This window comes from Miniopterus natalensis, chromosome 3 (assembly GCF_054644295.1).
Source record: "Miniopterus natalensis isolate mMinNat1 chromosome 3, mMinNat1.hap1, whole genome shotgun sequence".
Taxonomy (NCBI): Eukaryota; Metazoa; Chordata; class Mammalia; order Chiroptera; family Miniopteridae; genus Miniopterus; species Miniopterus natalensis.
This window is the reverse complement of record NC_142083.1, coordinates 101,509,874-101,531,202: the sequence shown is the minus strand read 5'-3', so window position 1 is coordinate 101,531,202 and position 21,329 is coordinate 101,509,874. Positions and strand designations below refer to the sequence as shown.

At 54.0% G+C, this 21,329-nt stretch overlaps 1 protein-coding gene across 2 annotated transcripts in view; it reads right to left on the bottom strand.

Moving 5' to 3' along the window:
* Window positions 1–21,329, bottom strand: part of PRKCB (protein kinase C beta) — a 273,228-nt gene that overhangs the window by 126,479 nt on the left and 125,420 nt on the right. The gene's annotated exons all lie outside the window — the stretch shown is intronic.

The following is a 21,329-nucleotide window of genomic DNA, read 5'->3' as shown; positions in this document are numbered from 1 at the left end:
CTGAGACTTAAAAGAGTAACCTGTCCAAGGTCACAAAGCAAGAAAATGGGAGAGACAGGACTGGAATTCAAGTCTGTCGCACTCCAGAGATGGGGGCAGCCAAGCGGGCACATCTGAGTGTCACCTGGCTGCCTCTCTGTTCCTCAGCCTCCCCAGTCCTCTACCTGGCAAGGAGTTACAGATGATGACAGCCTTCATGTCACACAAATGCAGCACCAGCCAGTGGCAGTCCCCTTGGGGTCCCCTGCGCCCACCCTAAAACCAGAGTCTTCACTGTGAGTGCCCAACCTCAGGACTGAAAGGCAGGCAGCTCCCAGCTGGGCATCTCAGGTCATCACCTGAGTCCAGGCACAAGCAGCTAAGAAGGAAGGAAGCACAGATCCGAAACGAACAAAAAATCTTTAAACCTCTAAGTCAAAACCTAAAGGAGCCTCTTGGTCCGAAGGGCTGTGCGGCTTGGCTCACCGGTGGGCTGGAATCTGGCTGAGCCGAGGCGGAGCCGCAGGGCAGGGGCAGGAAAGTGCCGCAGGACCCGCAGGGGAGGAAGCAGCCGCCTGGACGGGCGCTGTACCCTGGGCTGTCTGCGGGCCACAGGGCCCGACGGCCACTGCCGGGGGTCGATGGGCAAGCTGAAGGGAAGGTCCCAGTGGGAAATCACCTCAGAGCAGAGGGGCAGCCACGGGCACAGGCGCTGGGGTTCGCTGTGTGGCCTCAGGCAGGTGGCTTCACCGCTGAGCCCCCGGGGCCTTGTCCATAAGATGGAGACTGAACACGGTGCCCGCTCCACAGCTCTGCTGTGACGGGCAGCCCCCAGCACGGTGCGCGGCACGCAAGGGTACAAGCTCTTGGTTTTATTATTCCAAAGACAAAAGGCAATCATGGCGACACTTCCCCAGCCTGGGTCACGAACCGTCGCAACCTGTATGTCCACGTACTGCCTATAATACGATTTACTGGGCTCAACATGCCATTTTTACTTAAACTATTTTAAAACAAAGCTCTGTAGGAGCGTAAACTCGCGGAATCAATGTGCAAATTATGCTTTTTTTCTACTACACCTTGAAATGAAACAGACAGCTCCTAAGATTAAAGTTTAAAACGCTCATCCGCACAGGATCTGCTGAGAGGGGTGGAGTCAGATGCATCCACTCCCAGTGGGCAGGCCAACCTCGTGAGAACAACTCGGCCCCATCCATCCATCCATCCATCCATCCATCCATCCATCCATCCATCCATCCATCCATCCATCCAGGTTCAAGTGGTTTTCCCCGTGAGCCCAGTCGCCCGCTTCCAGGAGCGTGCGCTGGAGGTCGGCCTGCTAGGGAGGAAGCAATGGTGCGCACGCTGTTCCCCGAGCAGCGGGTTTAAGAGCCAAAGGTTTCAAACACGCGAAGCGAGGAAGGCAGGGGCTGCGAAAAACCAGCCACAGCCTGCACAGCGGGCACCCCGCAGGCAGGAGGCCGGGAGGCCGCCTGCGCCGACACGGAATACTCTCCACGGCGCAGTTTCAAGTGAGGCTGAAAAAGGAAAGAGAAACCCACGGTGCAGAAGGGTGCAGGTCGCATGTTGCCGTGTTTCGTGAGAAAGTGAGAAGGGGCACAAGCGCAGTTCAGTTACAGCTGCCAGAGAAGAAAACTCCACCTGCGGAGGCAGAGGGCGCAGTGTGGACAGGGGGAGAGGACACCAGGGCGCAGCGTGGACGGGAGGGAGGGAGGACACCAGGGCGCAGCGTGGACGGGGAGGGAGGGAGGACACCAGGGCGCAGCGTGGACGGGAGGGAGGGAGGACACCAGGGCGCAGCGTGGACGGGGAGGGAGGACACCAGGGCGCAGCGTGGACAGGGAGGGAGGGAGGACACCAGGGCGCAGCGTGGACGGGGAGGGAGGACACCAGGGCGCAGCGTGGACAGGGAGGGAGGGAGGACACCAGGGCGCAGCGTGGACGGGGAGGGAGGACACCAGGGCGCAGCGTGGACAGGGAGGGAGGGAGGACACCAGGGCGCAGCGTGGACGGGGAGGGAGGACACCAGGGCGCAGCGTGGACAGGGAGGGAGGGAGGACACCAGGGCGCAGCGTGGACGGGAGGGAGGACACCAGGGCGCAGCGTGGACGGGGAGGGAGGACACCAGGGCGCAGCGTGGACGGGAGGGAGGGAGGACACCAGGGCGCAGCGTGGACGGGAGGGAGGGAGGACACCAGGGCGCAGCGTGGACGGGGAGGGAGGACACCAGGGCGCAGCGTGGACGGGGAGGGAGGACACCAGGGCGCAGCGTGGACGGGAGGGAGGGAGGACACCAGGGCGCAGCGTGGACGGGAGGGAGGGAGGACACCAGGGCGCAGCGTGGACGGGGAGGGAGGACACCAGGGCGCAGCATGGACAGGGAGGGAGGGAGGACACCAGGGCGCAGCGTGGACGGGGAGGGAGGGAGGACACCAGGGCGCAGCGTGGACGGGGAGGGAGGGAGGACACCAGGGCGCAGCGTGGACGGGAGGGAGGGAGGACACCAGGGCGCAGCGTGGACGGGAGGGAGGGAGGACACCAGGGCGCAGCGTGGACGGGGAGGGAGGACACCAGGGCGCAGCGTGGACGGGAGGGAGGGAGGACACCAGGGCGCAGCGTGGACGGGAGGGAGGGAGGACACCAGGGCGCAGCGTGGACGGGGAGGGAGGACACCAGGGCGCAGCGTGGACGGGAGGGAGGGAGGACACCAGGGCGCAGCGTGGACGGGAGGGAGGGAGGACACCAGGGCGCAGCGTGGACGGGGAGGGAGGACACCAGGGCGCAGCATGGACAGGGAGGGAGGGAGGACACCAGGGCGCAGCGTGGACGGGGAGGGAGGGAGGACACCAGGGCGCAGCGTGGACGGGGAGGGAGGGAGGACACCAGGGCGCAGCGTGGACGGGGAGGGAGGACACCAGGGCGCAGCGTGGACGGGAGGGAGGGAGGACACCAGGGCGCAGCGTGGACGGGGAGGGAGGGAGGACACCAGGGCGCAGCGTGGACGGGGAGGGAGGACACCAGGGCGCAGCGTGGACGGGGAGGGAGGACACCAGGGCGCAGCGTGGACGGGAGGGAGGGAGGACACCAGGGCGCAGCGTGGACGGGGAGGGAGGACACCAGGGCGCAGCGTGGACGGGAGGGAGGACACCAGGGCGCAGCGTGGACGGGAGGGAGGCACACTTCGTACAGGTTTGATGTCAACTAGCATATCTGACTTTTTCTCTGGGTACCACGAAATCCCCCGGCAGGCAGCACCGTGCTGGGGCGCACACAGCACTGCCACGCCCCAAAGTGGACACAAAACACCAAAAATCCCCAAGGGCCGGGACGCAGGGCGGCCTTCGTAGGAACGGCGTGGACTGATGCTGTGAACATGAAGCGTGTACAATGTTAGAGCCCTGCGAACGCTGATTTGGAGAAGATCTCTGGCTTTGTTGCTGAGGGGGACTGGACTGATGACACCGCAGATGTGTGTGTCTGGTGACAGTCCGCCCTGGCACTTGTACGCCAAGCCTTCGTCCAGCCCACCCCTTTGGCAAATAACTAATTATTCCATTTGAAGGACAAGTGTCTGACATCTAAACTGCAGTTGAATTTTAAATATGATTTCCTGGGTTAAGATCCATACCGGGGTCAACGTCCATATCAGGGTTTAGTCAGTAGCCGCATTCAGATTTCATGCCCAGCTCTGGCTGTTACCAGCTTTTCCACTCTGAACAAGTCATTTAACTCTTTTAAATGTTAGTTTCTTCATCTGAAAATGGGATGGTGACAATAATACCCAGTTCCTAAGATGACGGGAGAGTTCAATGAGTCACTGTGTGGAACTGCCCAATAATCATTGGCGGAAATAAACATTTAATAAATATTCAGTGCTTTCATGAATTTTCTGTCCACAGCCTTTGCCCGTGTTTAAATTCAAATTTGTTGCTTTCTAAATGATTGGTAGCCAATTTTCAGTTTCCCCTTCTCCTGCAGGTCTGTTTCTGCTGCTGCGCTTGGAAAGTCCTCCCAGTGACTTCTTCATTCTGACAGTTTCACTTCCTACCCTGAAATCGTTATTTCCCATGAGATTCATTTCAGCAGGAGCTCCGAGCTGAGACCTTTAATTTTTTTCTTAGTGCGTAGTCAGTTGTAACAGAAAATGTATGGAATCTTCTCCCTGCTGATTTGAAATGCCTCTTTCATCAGACACTAATTTCTCGAGTATCCCTTGTCATTTTTAAATTTTCTCTTACACTCCACTGATCTGTCTCCCCATTCCTGTCTCAGCATCGTACCCTTTAAACACATCACAGGTTTGTAACATCAACTGAAAACACGTATTTTATACCCACCCACCCCTCTGCCAGCACTGCTTACAAAACATCCATGGTTATTCTCCCACACATATATTGGAAATGCCAGCCTTTGCCAGCCCCACTTATTGTCCCTTCTAGAAAAATCCCCACCTGCAGCACCAGCTCAGTGGGCAGGAGAGCACCTGACCTCATGCTGAATGCACCAAGGTCTGGCCGGTGGCATGCACTGGGCCATGCAGAATTCAGAACAAGGGGCTGTGTGCTGGAGCTGAGCTGGGGGGGCGGGGGGGCAGTGTCCCAGAAAGCAGAGATAGAGAGACAGAGGTAGAGAGAAGACAGAGAGAGACAGGGAGACATCACATGAGGAGCCTTCCTTTATGTCCTTCTAGAAGTTTCTTGTCTAAACCCTTCTTAGTTGCCACTAAGGTTAAGCTAGTCTTTCCCCTTCCTGGATATATCCTTTCACCCAGCCATCTCAATGAATTAGCTAGGTCGGAGGTTCTCAGCGGGTCGTGCCATCCTCCCTGGCACACCTGCGAGTCTCTTGCTGAGATGAATTTCCAGGCCCCTGGGCAGGACTCACAGCAGTGGGAGCCACAGTTTGATGGGAATGTGGTGTCCCTCCCGTTATACAGAATTCTGGGAAGAGCTCAGAACTGGCGACACTGAGCCAAGCTCTCCTGAGGGCAGATGCTGGCTGGCGCTGAGTCCTGGCCACCCAGCCTGCTGGACACTGCCTGGCCCGGCAGGCATCCGAGTTTGTAACTCCCCAGATCCCAACTCCAACTAGCACACCCATTCACTGAGCCTCCAAGGGCACTGCAGACCCGCCTCGGGGGGGGGGGGGGGGCTCATTCTCACAGCAAACAGGGCTTTTCTCCTGGAAGGCTGCGCGCAAGCACAAGCCAGCCCAGCTCTACGTGGCACCAAGGAGTCAAGCACTGGACCTGCAGGTTCAGCCCCAGTTTGATGCTTGGGTCACCAGGGTGAGAAGCCAGGTGAGGCCTGGCCTGGTCTGGTGACCCTCCGCCTGGCATAGGAGTAAGTGCACCATGAAGAGGGCCAGTCAGGTATTTAAAAGGAAAGGCTCCAGGGAGGGTTGCCTGGATTCAAATGCCAGCCCCACCATGCACTAGCCGCACCCTTTAGCCCGGTACCTCCACTCTCCACACTTCAGGTCCCTCTCCCGTTAACTAGCAATAACGGTCAGATTTACTCCCTGGGATTGTTACTGTGACAGAATTACTTAAAACCTTTAAAACAGTTGCTTGACTCCGAGCAGACACTCAATAAATAGCAGGCACTCGGCTACTGGGCTACTGTTATTAATTACGAGCTATTGCTGACCAGGGCATCCCTACATCTACTGAGTAGTAACTTTCCCCAATAAACCCCTATATGTTCCCACTTCTGGAACTTCAGCCTGGATTTTCTGAGCTAGTTTCCTCCACTAAAGCAATGAACCATTCACTTGTTTATCCATTTATTCACCAAATATTCGCCAAGCACTCTGTGTGGTCAGGTGCCGGGTGAGCACAATCAGACAGCGTCCGCTTTCCTGGGTGCCCAGCCTAGCTGGAAGGAGACAGTAAAAAGCACAAATGAATGTATACTTTCAAGTGCTGGGAAGGAGAAGCTCGTGGGGGCTCAGAGAATTGCAGTGAGGGACTGAGCTGCACAGAGAGGTCTGGGTCCCCTGAAGGGAGGGGAACTGGCCCAAGTCATCTGGCTGGGGCTCTGTGTGCAATTCAGCTGCATGGGGTCCTGCTTCAAGCCAGGTGGACCTGGCTGACACAGCCCCCATCCCCCCTACCAACTCCCCCCACCTGCCTGGCTGCCAGCTCTGCCTCAACCCCCTTCCCTGTGCCCAGCTCAGACTCTGCAGCCATGAGACCCAGCGCCCCGTGGGAGAGGATTTAGTAGAGGGCTCATGATCAGACTTCACAGAGAAATGGTCCAAATGCAATCCCAGATCTTGCTTCCCAGCTGTGCAGCCTTGAGCAAGTTATCTACACCATACGTGCCTTGATTTTCTCACCTTTAAAATGGAGACAAGAACTGTCATGTGGCGACGCACTACAGAAGAGAAGCCTGCACTGCAAGGCCAGGCTGCGTGGGACCAAATCCCAACTCAAGAATTCCCTAGCTGTGTGACTTTGGGCAAGTTACTGAACCTCTCTGTGCTTCAGTTTCCTCATCTTTAAAGTATAAATAATAATAGCACTAAATCTTCATAGAATTATGAGAATTTAATGAGTTAATATTTGTAAAGGGCTCAGCACAATGCCTGACACTTAGTAAAATACTACACAAGTGTTTGCTGAATCTAAGAAATGTTTCTGCTTTCTAGATTTGCAAAGGTTAATGCAATCACGGTTACACTGGGTTAGCACAGTGACTGGCATGTAGCATGCACCTGATAAACGGTAACTGAAAGTAAAAACTCCCTCTGTGATCTTGGGCAAGTCACTTCCATGCTCTGGTCTCAGTTCCCCCTTCAGAAAACAAAGGGGTTAAGCTGGGCATTCCCCAGGCGGCTTTCAAGTTCTGACAACCTGGGTGGTCCAGGCTGTTCAGAGAGGGGCCCCGCCTCTTCCTGTGGAGGCCACACTGAGAAGGTGTTGCTCAGAGGGCACAGCAGTGGGTTCAAGGAGCAGTCACACTGCAACAGATCACACCCTGGCCCTATAAATGACTCCCGGGCCACCCACAAAGCAAGCACACACAGCCTCCGCCCTGGCCGCTGAGGGACCAGGGACCTGGTCTGAGCACCCTCTCCCTGCGGAGTGGGGGCCACCCAAATGCAAGGCCAGGGCACAGACGCTTGATTTCTGGGTGCAGAGCACACGCCCAGCTTCCTGACACGGCCCTCTGCCACGGAAGCCCTCACACGCCCACATCTGCATCTCAGAGGCGCAGAAAGAACCTTCGTGTAGGACATGAGGAAAGCTGGGGCCACCATCAGCGCCCGGGGCTCCGGACGCCACCAGCCACGCAGGTTCGGGCCTGGCCATCTTCACCACCAGACACAAGATCCAGAGGCGGGAGGCCTCCCCGAGGAAGACGGGTTCAGTGCCCATCACCGGCCCCTGTCACCAGGAGCAGCCCTGGGACGCCGCTCGGCTCAGCAGTGCCTGGGGAGCTACCACAGGCCGAGCGAGATGCACTGTAGGTGTGACATGGCCTGACATTAGATTCCGACCCCACCTTTCAGGATCTATAATTCCAGTGGGGGTGACAATAATGGGATTATCACTACAGCACCAGCACCACAGGCCAGGCACTGCTCTCAGAGTTTCACATACAATTAGCTCATGTGACCGTTAGTGAAATAGGTTTATTATCCTTGTTTCACAGGGGAGAAAACTGGGGCACAGAGAAGTGAAGTAAGTTGCCCAAGGTCACACAGCTAGTGATTTGCATCCAAGATCCGGGCTCTCTGTCACCATGTCACACCCCTGTGATGTGTGAAAGCAAGAAGAGGGGTGTGGTGCTATAGATGGGAGTGCAAAATAGTGGTACTGACCTGGTCAGGGAGGTCAGGGAGGGCTTCCCTGAGGAGGTGATGCCCAGAGGATGAGTAGGTGTCAACCAGGGTTCTTAACCCTGGCTATACACTGAAATCACCTGGGCGACTTGGACTCAGAGATTCTCATTCATCTGCCTACACTGAGCCCAGGCACCAGTGTTTGGTTATAAAGCTCCACAAATGATTCAGCCATGCAACCAGGACTGAGACTCACTGAGCTCGCGGTGGAGCAGGGCGAGAGGTGTGGCCCGGCACATGCCTGATGGTGGGCAGGCTGCTGGGGCACAAGAGAGTGAAAGAAGAAAGCTCGGAGGGTGGGGAAGGTAGTGGTCAAACAGGCCGGAGGGGTGAATGGGCCCACAGCACACAGGGCCTATAAAGAGGGGACCATGTCATGTACCTTCCAAACGGGACTCGAGAAAGACAGGCACGCAAACTCCAGGATCCCAATGCAACGGAATAACCAGAACTGCCCATGGGCAAGCTTGGCAAAGCCCCATGCAGGGTGGCCCTGCTCATGAGCCACGCCCAAGACTATGCCACAGACCTGTTTTCAGCAAGGACAGGCATGTGCCTACATCTGATTTGCAGAAAGATGACTCCACAGCAACGTGGAAATGACAGGCCCATGAGACAGAGGGTCAGGGAACCAGGACAGGAGGGTACTGGTGCAGGGAGGCTGAGTGGGCCTAGTCCGGGGCCCCTCTGTGAGGACGCAGGAGGGGTTGCAGCACACTGCTGGTTAAGAGCGGGCTCTAGGGCAGTCAAGTTCAAATCCAGACTCTGCTTCTTACTAGTCATGTGGCTTGGCAGCCAGATAACCTGGCAGCCTCAGTTTCCTCCTCTATAAAATAGGCATAAAAGCGTTCCTTTCCCGTAGGATGAAGATGCCATGAGTGTGTACGTAAGTCACCTTGAGCAGCGGCTGGCATAGGTGCTACATAAGTGTTAGCTGTAATTACGATGTTGGGGGTTCAATAGGATTTGGCAGTAAGTGGGCAGGGAAAGTCTGGGAGCACCGAGGACAAGGCCCAGACTTTCCCATTGCTCAGGGGGACTCTGGAGATTCACAGGCATGGGGCCAGGAGGAACAAGACAGAAAGTTGTACCAGGAAGGTCTGAGGCAGAATTAAGAAACAGAACCAAGACCTAAAGGCCAAGACTGAAGCCCAGGATTCTGGTCAAGCAAACACGTATATGACACACCAGGCACAGTTTAAGCTTTTTGCAGATGTTGACTTATTTAGTACAGCATCCCTGTGAAGTGGGTGTATTATCACCCTCACCTGAGAACGAAGGATCACAGAGCCAGGGAGCAGGGGCGCCAAGACCCGAGCCCAGGTTCCGCCCGCGCTCCTACTCAGCACGCGAGCCCACCACCCGAGCCCGCACATCTCCCTCGCCCTCGCCCCGCACAGCCACTGGAGGTCCCGGAGGGCACTGTGTAAAAACAGGAGAATCTATTTCAGCCCAGGAACCAGGGGCAGGTGCCAAGTAAATGCCAGAAATGCTTCAAATGTGTTTCAGTGCATAGAAAAGGTGAGGCTTGGATTGAGGGAAGGGCAGCCCGGCCCGATTCTCCCAACTGAAAAAAATTAGAGCAGCAGTGTCTGGCGGTGACAGGGGCGACTGGCCAAACACAGGACGCCGAGGTGAATCTTCCCAGGTGCCTCTGCAGTCCTGGCAGCAGCAGGCGCTTAATAAATGTGCAGAAACACATATAAATGTGGTGAATGACCCCCTCTCTGAGCCAACCCACTGCAGATCCCACCCAACACAGAGGGTGCTGAGTCCAGCAGGGGTGCTGTGGCACCTGGTTCCTAACCAGGGCTGCACCCAGGGTCAGGGGGATGGGTGTGGCCCAGCCAGTGTAAAGCGCAACCACACTGCCAGGGAAGGGGACCTCTTCATGCTGTTAGAGCTCCCCGTCTGGAACCGCCGCCCCCTCCCTACTCCCCAAAGAAGGCTGATCTCACTCAATCTGCGTTTTCCTTTCTCCCTTCACGGAGGTCAGGAGTCCTTCTGCTGATGACAGTCTGACCTCCTAATGCAGTCATGGTAAACCGGTGGACCTCAGAATGAATCCAGCCCGTAAATGTGCTTCAATACAGCACGGTCGTAATTCTTGAATTATTTGTCAACATCTAAAATTAGGAGATTCAAACTTCTCTTGGAAAACTGGAAGATCTGGCCCTTGGTCCTTTAAATACCAGGAATAAAACAAAGGGAGCTGAGCAGTGGCTGCCCCTTTTGGACAGGTGCACATGTGCCAGATGGGCACTCCCTGTCACCACACGCTCGACTGATTTATGTACCTGCCTAACCTGGCAGCCTTTGAAGTCGATCATCCAGAAAAATGGGATGCTGTGCATCATTTCAAAGTCACATGGCCACAAACAAAATATTGGGGAAAGCAGCCAAGCAGGAGAAGGCCAACTATATAATTCCATTTGTGCAGAGTCCAAGAGCAGGCGAGCTGCCCTCCGCAGTGGCTGTGCCACTTCGCGTTCCCGCCGAGAGCGCAAGCGCCCGGCTCCTCCACAAGCCTGCCAGCACGTGCTGGCCTCTGGGTTTGTTTCTTAAACAGTCATCCTAACCGGTGTGAGGTGATACCTCATTGTGGATCTGAGTCCCATTTCCTGATGATTAGTGACACTGAGCATTCTTTTCATGTACCTGTGGACTATTTGCAGGTCTTCTTTGGAGAAATGTCTATTCAGGTCCTTAGCCCACTTGGAGGTTCCTCAAAAAATAACCAATGGAGCTACCATATGATCCCACAATCCCGTTTCTGGGCGTTTATCCAAAGGAGCTGAAACCAGGATCTCAGTGAGATTCTAGCCCTGCAGCCTCACTACTCACAACAGCCACGGCGTGGGAGCAACCTACCTGTCCACCGGTAGATACATGGATGAAGAAAGGGGGGTAGGTGCATACAACAGAGTATCGTTCAAGCTTTAAAAAGAAGGACATTCTGCGATATGGGCCAACACGATGAACTTGGGGACACTGTACTAAGTGAAATAAGCCAGACACAGAAAGACTGTGTGATTCCACTTACATGAGGTATTTAAAATAGTCTAATTCACAGAATCAAAGAGTGGGATGGTGGGTGTCAGAGGTGGGGGAGGAAATGGGGAGTTACTACTCAGAGGCATAAAATTTTGATTGAGCGAGAGGAGTAAGTTCTAGATCTGTGGACTGTGCCTACAGCCAACACTGTCCTGTGCACTTAAAAAGGGGGACAGATCTCATGTTACATGTTCTTTCCAAAATAGAATAAAAATAACTAGTTCAATGGAAAGAAGAGCAGATAACTTATGGCTGGGACCTGAAAGGGCAGGCTATGGGGGTAGGGGCTAGAAGCGGGAACAGGGCGGCCCTGGGGTTCTGGTTGTAGAGAATTCACTGTGTGAGAATTTATCAAGATGGGCACTTTTAGTGTAATAAAGCTTTCAAAAGCCATGTGACCAGCCCAGACTAAAGCCAGAATCTCAACCTAAATTCTAAATTCCTAGAAGAAGAGTCAGTCGTTCAAGCTCGGGACAGGTGTCCACGTGCCTTGGCCCGGTGGGGCAGGGGCTATGGCGTCCCAGAGCTTCTGGGGGTAACTACCTGCAGAGGTGGTCCCAGAGCAAAGGTGTGTCTCCAGGAAGATTTGTGCAGGTAGACAGGGCTGAGGTTACAAGGCAGTCTGGGGTACGGAGCAAGACCATGCCCCTGGGGGCCAGGCTGCCTAGGTTTGAATGCCAGCTCTACCACTCACTGGCCATGTGATCTGGGCAAGTCCCTTAGTCTCTGCAGGCCTCGGCTTCCTTATCTGTAGCCTGAGGTGGTGACAATGACGCTTACTCGGAGAGCGCAGCGTAGGAGGCATATTACATGTAAAGTGCGTAAAACAGAATCATACCTGTGAATGCTGGCTCTGGGGTGGTATTGTTAAAAAAGTATTTTAACATTAAAAAGTATTTCAACAAGTATTTTTTTAAAAATACTTAAAAATCCCAGAATCCCAAACCAGTAGAGGTGGGGGAGCTCCGGGAATGAAAAGCCAGAGGCAGAGGAAGACTAGAAGTGAGGTCTTGGACCCAGGACCAGCGCCTTCCATACCCCTCCAGGCCGCCACCCCACAGGGGGCTCTGCCCTTTGATTCTCTATTTCCCCCAAGTCCACAAGCTCCGTGGGCTAAGGTTTCGGGTAAATTGCCCTTTTCTGGCTCTGAAGCAGGCTCCATCCCCAACAAGGAGAAGCCAAAACAATTTGTGGGCCAGGACATCTCCACCTCCTGCGAGTCCCAGCAGCTCCGCGTCCTCCTGACAGCGAGGGACCAAAGGCTGCCGAGAAGCAGGGCACTGCCCTGAGCACGCTGCTCCACCCTCGCAAGCCGCGGGCACCTGGCGAATGGGGCAGAATCCTGCGGATTCACTTCACAGGCAAAAGAACTGCATTTTATCACCTTACCACCATTTTATTAGACTCTCCCCCAACCAGCTATGGGAGGTGCCTCCATCTTTCCACGTTGCGGCAAGAAACATGGCTGTGGGCTGTGCCAACAACAGGGCTGGGTTTGGAAACTCACTCTGAGACCTGAAGGACCACTGTGGGGACAGTATGGATTGGCACAGGTGCCCGGCACAGCACAACGCCTTCCCGGGGGCTAATTCACCTAACCCTCTCCTGACCCCCCTGGGGAGGGCCCTGTTTTACCCTGTTTTTACACATGAGAAAACCGAGGCAGAGAGGGTGGGTAACCAGCCCAAGATTGTTCAGCTAACCAGGGGCAAGCCTGGAATTCAAACCCAACCCTTCTGGTTCCAGAGCCACTGCACAATTTTGTCTGACACTGGTTTCCAGACTCAGCCACTGTCAGAATCCCCTGAAGGGCTTTACGGATTCCAGGTCCTTGTCTCTGTTCAGGTGAGGCTGGTTTTCAGCAGGCTACCCAAATCATCTTCAGCATCCAACCGGTCTGCCTTCCGAAAAGCACCATTTAAAATTGTAGTGGACGTGGGCTGCTCCGGCCTGCTCCACATCTCTGCTTCCTCTTTGGCAGGAGTCCCTCAGTCCCCTTCAAGTACCCGACACCCCCTCTGTGCTAACTGACCTGGGGTCACCCAGATCATCCCTCTCCTGGAATCTGAATTTAGAACCAAAGCAAATAAGAACCCAAATCAGATGCAGCCGGTGGGTGACTCCCGTCTTCCTCCAGTTCCCTGGACTACACCAGACCCTTCCAATCAATTCCTCCCTGAGTAAGCTAAGCAGAGGCGGTTTCTGGGGCGTGCGCCCCAACAACACTAATTAGGAGAAGCGCCAGTGTGGTAGAGCCGTTCCATGCATTTGGAAAAATGTGGAGCCCTGTAAAGACACCACCCCAGTCAAGATGCAGACGTCTCCAGCAGGCGGACACCGGGACGCTTCCATCACCTCACAGCACCCCCACGGGTGCCTTTCCCTACACAGCCCCGGCTGGCAGCGTCACGCCGTTTCCAAATTGCTGGCATGAGCACTGATGCGGTGAACACCCCTTTAGCTAAATAAACGCACGCAGCCTGAAATAATTCCTCAGCAAGGAGTCCTAGAATTGTAATTCTTAGGTCAAAAAGGAATCGGTTGAGTAATTCTTCGGTTAAAAGGTCCTTAAGGCTGTTAATACATCTTGGTAATTTTCTCTCCAGAAAGGGTATGTAGTTTGCACGCAACAGTAATATTTTAAAGGCATTTCCCGCCCCCTTCCTCCTGCTGATGCTTCTGCTTTGCGTCCACGAAGACCGCGTCTTACATTTATGTGTGTTTTGTGGTATGTCTTTGCCCCTTTTATGTTAACCTGTGTTCTAAGTTCCTCTTAGACTTTGCCTGGAATTGTCCGTTGTCTGTCTGTCCCATCTGGGGTCCCTGCCTTTCGGCAGAGCTTCGACTCACGCACACTGGCGGGGTGACGACGCTCACTGTCGCGCCCACACCGCGACCCGCGCTTTCCAGATTTCACGGTTCCCTGCCGGCCTGGCTTTATCTTCGCTCCTATGTGTTATTAGTCAAAATTTTCTGTTACTTTTATCTGTAAGTCATTTCTCTCACATACACACAAATAAAGTCTATTTGAACCAATATATCTATGCCAAGAGTTAAATAGTATTAAGTATTTTATTTAGGAATTGTCACCTAGACCAGCGATTTTCAACCCGTGAGCTGCGAGAAAGTTTAAAACCTGCAGTACCGGACTATTCAGTCAGGGGCACCCACCTCTTTTCCCTTAAATCGTCAAATAAAAAAATGACGACAGCCGACATAGTAATATCCATCCAGCATGAATGAATCAAAATCAGACCTGTTTTTGGTCAGATTGGCAAAAAATATATTTTTGGTGTGCTGCAGAATTTCAGTAGTTAGTTTATGTGCCACAACATGAAAAAGGTTAGAAATCGCTGATCTAGACGCAGTGTACTATAGTTTACTTTCTTACGCCAACTTTATCAAGTTAGCTCATAATTAACAACCGTGGGAGCTCCGGTCGGATGGGCCCCTCAGCTGCTCCGAGAGCCGCAGGGCCCGGCCCAGGAGCCACCGAAGGGCCTTCCCCGCGCCAGGGGGCCGCGGGACCGGAGCCCGCCCGAGGCCGGCCGTGACCGCGGGCTAGGAGGGCCACTTCTACCATGAGGGCTTTTATCTTTCCAAGGGGTCCGCCGGTACCAGGTCGCCAGGCACCTTGCAGACATGTCCTGCCTACGGCCGGAGCAAACGAGGCAAGGACACGTGGGTCAGGTCCCCACGGGAAACAAGGCACACTCAGGAGAGTTTAGGAACGCTTTCAGGGAGGACTGTTTCTAGAGGAATGAGCATGGGGCTGGGAAACCAGCAACTGGGGCTAGAAGAGCAAAGGGACAAGGGAAGAATGCAGTCCACGGGACCCAAAGAGTGAGAACTGCTTGCACAAGCCTGCCTTAGAGGAACAGCAACCTCAGTCAGAGGGTGGGGCCAAGACGACCCTGATATATACCCTGGGCTCCCTTTTCTCACCCTCCAATCTCCTTTAATCGCTCCCCTTGATCCCAACCAGAAGGCAGGGAACCCCAACTGATGTAGTCCTCGCAGGCCGGTCTCCCAGGGAAAACGCAGAGGATCTGGAAGGACTAGCAGGACAGCTGACGCGGCCGCTGAGGCCAGTGGGTGGGGTGGGCGACGGCCTGAAACTCCTCCCGCTCCCGCACGCGTCTGCAACGTGGCCTTGCAGCTCCTCCCACCCACAGGTGAACCTGGTCTTGGCCACAACCAGTGACACACAAACAAAGGCTTCAGAATCACCTGGGCGTTGGGCCCGTCCCTCTCTCGCTGTGCTTGGAACCTGAGACTAGCACACGGATGAGCTTCGGTGGGCCCCCTGGAGGAGGAGACCACTCAGAGGACAACCGAGGGCCAAGTCTGCCCCGTGAGCCATGCTAGTGAGGCTATCCCGGGAGAGTGTGAGGCTGTGGTTAGTAATAAGAAACAGGTCTTCATCCCATTTCTGGCACAGAGCTCCTAAAACCCTTGGGACTTCCTATGATGACAGTGACAAAGGTGTCTTTGATTATGTTAATAAGGTGACTTTTAGGAAATACATGTGGATGGGAGCTGGTTGCTAGAGGAACCAACCATTCCATTTACAGGGTTGGAACTTTCAGGCCCACCCTTGACTTCCGGGGAGGGAAGAGGGACTAAAGATTGAGTTCAATCACCAATGGCCAATAATTTAAATCAATTGTGCTGATGTGATGGAACCTCCATAAAAACCCCAGAAGACAGGGTTGGAGAGCTCCTGGGTTGGTGGACACATGGGGATGTGGGGAGAGTGGTACCCGGAGGGGACATGGAAGCTCTGTGCCCCTTGCCCCGAGCATCTCTTCCATCTGGCTGTTCCTGGGTTATGTTCTTTTATAATAAACTTGTAATCTGGTGACTAAATGAGTTTCCTGAGCTCTGTGAGCTGCCCTAGTAAATTAATTGAACCCAAGGAGCAGGTCCTGGGAACCTCTGATTTAGTCACTTCGTCAGAAGTAAAGGTGACACCTGGACTTGGAATTGATGACCTGAGTTGGAGGGGGGTCACTGGAACCTTCACTTTGTAGCCAGGCAATGGGCATCAGAAGGGTAGAGGGACTGAGCCCTTAACCCGTGCGACCTGATGCTCTCTCCAGGCAGGCAGTGCCAAAAATGAACTGAATTACAGGCACCCCATGGTGTCCGAGAATTGCTTGGTGCTGTGAGGAAACCCTTCCTCACCCACTGGAATTGGTACCAGACCCCATTAGTGGCCCAGCACCAGCCAAGTCACTGGCTGAACCACAAGAGCCCAGCAGAGATCAGCGGAGTAGGCCCAGGTCAGAGGAGTCCCTCAAGCAGCACACGCAACCATGAGAAATAATAAATGACTGCTGATTTTAGCCACTGCATCGTGGATGGTCTGTTACACAGCAAAGCCGCTGACAGAACCGACCATGAGAAAGCACCCTGCTGGCAAGGACCTCAGTGCCAGGGTCAAGGCCCTTGTCCCTGCAGCTCCTCTCCCATCACCAGCGTCCTTCCCACGGGCCAACCTCTTTTTCTACTCCTCATCGGAGTTGGGTTCTCTTATTTCAATTAAAAAATCATGAAGCTTTACTTTTTCTCTGTGATCCAATGTGGTTTAAAACAAACTGAAATCTTTCATTCCTCTGAAGTTTAAAGTAACTTCCCCACAAAGCCTATTGGACTGGGGCCTTGAGAGCAGAAACATTTCTTGGACAACGTTCTCATTTCTGTCTTGGTAATCCTGATTCTGGTTTTCAATTTCTGCAGACAAAACTGGCAATTTAAAATTTCCTGTAAAATCATCCATTGATTTCTATCAGATCTTCAGACACTAGCTTTTATCTAAAAGTGTCCTCTTTAATATATAAATATAACATAGTCTTTCTGAATTCCCTTTTACTTTCCTTCTATTAAATCTTCAACATTCAACACAATTTATCACTTTCAAATATTCTTCACGAAGTAAGACCTGATTAAGAAGCACAACGGGTTCACTGCACATGCGTGTCCATTACCTGTAACTGACCTGACTCCACATGTATGTCCATCACTTGTAACTGACCTGACTCCACATGCATGTCCATCACTTGTAACTGGCCTGACTCCACATGCATGTCCATCACCTGTAACTGACCTGACTCCACATGTGTGCCCATCGCCTGTGACTGACCTGTGTTAGTGATAGAGTCAGGGGGGTGCAGGGCATTGACAATGGATTTTACTCAGTACCTTGATTATAAATGATAAGGGATTATTTCTAAAACCATAGAATGTTGAAGGAAGTATTTTTACACAAACCTGCTATAGAATCCTTTTGCACTGCCTGGCACAGAGGCCTCCACTCAGTAAATATTACTATCAGCGGGTGAGAGGTGGCCGCTAGCCCTCTTGAGCTAGGAGAGACTCCTTCGGGTACGGACGTAATTCAGAGGCCATTTACTGACTGCCTTCTTTGTGCCAGGTGCTATTGTGGACGTAGCTCAATCAGCCTCTCAGTAAATACTCACAAAAAAGTATGACTTAGCTATCACTTCCCCCACTCTAAAGATACAAACTCAGTGTCACACGGCTGATTACTCCCCAGGTCGCTGGAGCAGAGAACGGCAGCGCTGGAATGTGACAGCCAGGTTCTCTGGCGCCCAAGCCCGGGTTCTTTTCTTAGCACGCACCACGGAGTCGGAGGCACGGGGGCAGTCACCTGGCACGAGCGCGCTCTGGGTGGAGTCGGGCAGGGGGCTCCAGCACGTTCACTGTTAGGGAGACGGGCAACCGGCAGGCCATCAGCTGCGAGTGCGGGCTCACCGTGTGACAGGCACGGGGCGAAGCACTTTCAGGCAACGGGGTTAACCCTTTTGCTGTTTTATTTCATTTTTTTTAAACCTCTTTTCATTTTGAGGATTAACAAATTACTACAACAAGTTTATGTGGTTGGTACTAATATTCTGATTTATAGAGGAAACTGAGCCACCAAGAGGGAAATGGCACCAAGAGGGAAACGGCAGGCCCAAGCCCCCTAGTGAATAGCTGGCAGAGTCAGGCCCTGAACCCACGTCTGGCTCCAGAGTCCACACTCTCACCCGCCACTGACACGATCAATACATTGCCCAGCTTTCCACTGTAGCTGGAGGTGCCGGATCGGCGAGGGATTGGGGCAGGGAATGAATGTGCTCTCTCCGTAGGGCCACCTCTGACCCTCTGACTGACACCAAGGCCTGTGGGTCTCCTATGAAGTCCAGAGGTTCTGCTCTCAGTGGCTTTTGGAGCCAACAAGATCTGCCGTAGATTTACCAGAGATTCTTCCTTCCCATGAAAAGTGAAATCTCTTTCTCCACTACTTTCTCCAGTGGACACTATCAAACGTGGTGCACAGGCTGGAAAAACACATGTGCTGTGGTTACGCTGAGCTGCCCTTCTTGGAACCCTGACAGCACCGTGTGAACCAGAGCGAGCCAGCTGAAGGATGCGGCCACATGGAGAACCGAGGCTCCCGGGCCAACCACCCGCTCACTGCCGGCCATCCTAGATCACCCAGCCGCCAGGGAGCCACTGACACAGGTGAGGCTACATTTTGTGCCCAGGGCAAGCACCTCACTTAACTCATCCCAGCCCTCAGAGACAACTCCTCTCCTTCTCGTTCTGAGATCTCTCAGGAGGCAGTGTGTACGGTCAGCATTGCAAGTGATGGGTAACTGTAATGTCCATACATATGCTTGAAATGGTCCAAGAGACAGCAGAATTGAGAGTCCCCAACCAGGGAAGAGACCAAGAACCAGGAGGGTATCTGTAGGTGACCAGAAGTACCAGCCAGGAACTCTGTCACTGGAGGTCCTCCAATGGTCGGTGCCCACATATGTCTGTTCCTATTGGCACCGAATAACTGGTCAGTAGCTGGGTTCACTGGGACAGTTCCCGGTCCATAAAGTTCCTCAGGGGGACTGATGTTCCATGATTTGGACTTATCTGTAGAAGACTAAGTTCCAACATCCAGCATATCCCTAGCTCAGACTGGGCTTGGGAGAGCAGAGGGGCGCGGACAGGGCCAGCACACTGCTTTTCCATGGATGGAGACGTGCTGCGCTGCTCCATGAGCTTGCCCACACCAGCTCCTCCAAGGTCACGCAGGAGCAGGGCACTCCTCCAAGCCTGAATCTGGCTGCGCCTGAGTCTCAGCCAGCAAGAGCCCGGCCAGGTTGCCGAGCAGGTGTGGACAGATCTTTAATCATGCCTCCGACCGTAGACAAAAAAAGGTCAATGAACTGAGAATCAAACCAATTCAGTTGTCTGGACCAATTCATCATCCTTGGTGCCAACCAACCTTCTTGGAACTGTGTCCAGAGATAGGATCGTCCCAGGCAGGCTGCCAAATCCCATGCACGCTGGCTACAGGGGTGCCCGCTGCTCTCCCCGTGCCAAGGTAATGGATGGCTGCGCAGCTCCACGCGTACAGTGAGGGCCGCTGACACCCGCGGCGCCCACACTGCTAGGAGGACGGCAGGTGGCAGGCAGAGAGGTCGCTCACTGTCACACTCCCTCCGCAGACCCCCCGCTGCCCCCCGTCGCCAGCATCTTCTCCCCACATACAGCTCCTGCCCGGCACAGACCCTGTCCTCAGCGCTTTCACAGATTTTACTCGCTGGGTGCTCATAACAATGCCATAAGGTAGGGGCTGTTATTTTATCTATTTCCGCTGAGGAACCTAAGGCACAAAGAGATTTAGGTAATTTGCCAAAGGTCACACATATTCGAGTCTGTGAATGCCGGCCCTATGGTTTGCGACTTCTAAACGGTTCTCAATATTTTTCTCTAGTTTCCTTCTGAGGGACCACTTCTCCCCCACTCCCAAATTTTGGGGTAGGCACCCGGGCCCTCCTTTCCAGGAGCAGACACATGAGCAGGTCTGGCCTGTCAGCGCAACCATCCTTCTGGCTACATGTGGCCCATGGTCCAGTGAGACCAGCTCTCCTCCCTAGAGCTGCAGCCATCACGCTGCCCCGGAGAAACATGCTCCTGAACCTGAAAGCAGGACAGGAAGGCTGGGCCAACCTGGAGAAGGGGAATCCTGAGGACCGCACTCTGCACCTGATCCAGGGCTCTGACCAGCCTACCCTTGGCTTTTCCGTTTCAGGGACCAGGAATCTCCCTTTTCATATAAGCCCGTCTGAGCTGAGTTTCTGTCTTAGGCAACAGAAAAAGCCAATGAATACGGGGTGGGGAAAAGTAGGTTTGCAGTTGTTTGTGTGGAAAATAATACAATAATTAATAAATAACAGAAGAAGGAGCTCGTTCGTGCACTCCGTGAGCAGCCTTGCCCACCCTGTACAAGCAGGACGGGAACACCATCCTCCTGCTGCTCCTTGAGCATTCCCAAGCCTCCGTCTACAGGACACTCAGAGCTGCACACCGGGTCAGCCGTCCCCAAGCTGCCCTGCCTGCTTTCCCGGGCGCGAGAAGAGGAACCGCACTGGAAGGCCCAGAGGGACCCTGACAGCGTCCCGGTCCTCCCCTCCGCGGACAGGCCGGAGGGCTGTGCTGCTTCTGTGCAGCCTGCAGTTCTGACCCCAAGTACCAGTTTCCAAGCAGAGCAGCTGTGGCCGGAGCCCTAGCGGGTCCGTGTTGCCATGGCAACAGATAGGCCCGCTTTGCGGGGACACGGCAAATGACCATTTGTAAAAGGTTAGCAAGAGTCAAACAGATCCAAGGACACAAAGTTGTCACCACTCTGAGGGCAGCTGTCAGGTCTAAGTGGGTAAGAACAGGACCAGTAATGGACAAAATCCATGTAGAAAATTCCAGAAGGTGAAACCAAAACAGGACAAACGAGAACACTAGGGTGGCAGCTGTGCAGCGGCTACCTGGACACAGTTCATTACTGGGCAGTGGGAAAGTGTGCGTGGTGGGAAGTGCTCCTGGGAAAGTTCAGCGAGGCTTCACCGAGTCCTCCTGCCAGCTTCTCATCTCACATACAGTCTGGCATGAGGGAGCTCAGAGCTGGCTCAGCTGCTTATCAACGTCAGCAGTGACTCAGGTTCCGCCCACTCTGCCGTGCCCAGCATGTCAGCCACGTCTCCCTCACTGTCCCTAAAGGGCTGTCACAACCACAAGCAGGACAAAGAAAGAGATGTCTTCTCTTATCAGAAAGGACAGTCTTTCCTAGAAGCCTTACGCAGGCTTCCCCACCCCACCGAGCAGAAGGCAGTCACATGCCCAGTCACTAGCTCCTCGGCTGGGGGAAGCAAGTGGCTGGCATTGCAGCTGCCAGCCTGAGAGGCGGCCTGTGCCAGAGGGCAGGTGTGGGCCATGAATGGCTGTCGGGGAGGCGATCAACGATGCACCCAAATCTTAGACAAATCTGCACCAAGAGTTCTGTCATAACCTTATAGTATCCATACCATCATTCACTTAATATTTTCCTTAAATCAATATATCTTTGGTTTACCCTAAATACCTTTACT